Genomic DNA, 817 nt, shown 5'->3' on the forward strand with positions numbered 1-817 from the left:
TTTATTTCCCTCAAAATGGGCCAGTAGTATTTGCACATTTTCACTTACTGTAACTTCTGCTACTTGACTTCAAGGAGTAAGGATCATTATGAAATTAATATTAGTCACAGAAGAGGTGCAGATTTTGCAATAAATAATTAAAATGAAAAAATTACATAGACTGCAACAATTAACATTTTGTCAGAACCTCTAGTAGACAAGCTATTTTGTTTAGTTATCTGTAGGAGGATCATGATCTCTATTTAATACCAACAAAAACTATTTACAATTTATCTATATACTACATAGTGCAAAAAAATAAATAAAATAAAATAAAATTGTTTAGAGCAGTTTTAATACAATTAAGCACTAGTCAAGCTGCAATATCAAACAGGACCACAAGGAGACGCCAAAAGATCACTAAAGGCTAATGCAGGACACTACTGAATGATGTGCATCAGAGGGTATTTAGAATTGGGTATACGCAAAGCCGACTGATAAAGAAGTGGGTATACCTGCGTATACCCTCCACTACACCACTGCTTAGGAGTCATTCTTGTCTACATCTGCTCCGGCGGTGAAACAATAGCGGACTGATGACAGCTCACTCAGGGCGGGTCAATGCTAAAACACCAGTGTCAATCAACAATCATGGGAGGAGCCTGCTAAAACTATGTCACACTGCCAAGAATCTGAGAACAGCTTGATCTGAGAAAGAGCTTATTATTTATGGGGATTTAAAAAGAACGCACTGGGTGGATTTTTATCATTATTGGGTGGTTGTGTACACACACTGCCAACACACATTTATGTTCAAACAACTTGTAAAAGTGCATGT

This window comes from Sinocyclocheilus anshuiensis, unplaced genomic scaffold, assembly GCF_001515605.1.
Source record: "Sinocyclocheilus anshuiensis isolate Anshui unplaced genomic scaffold, SAMN03320099.WGS_v1.1 scaffold55, whole genome shotgun sequence".
NCBI classification, from domain to species: domain Eukaryota; kingdom Metazoa; phylum Chordata; class Actinopteri; order Cypriniformes; family Cyprinidae; genus Sinocyclocheilus; species Sinocyclocheilus anshuiensis.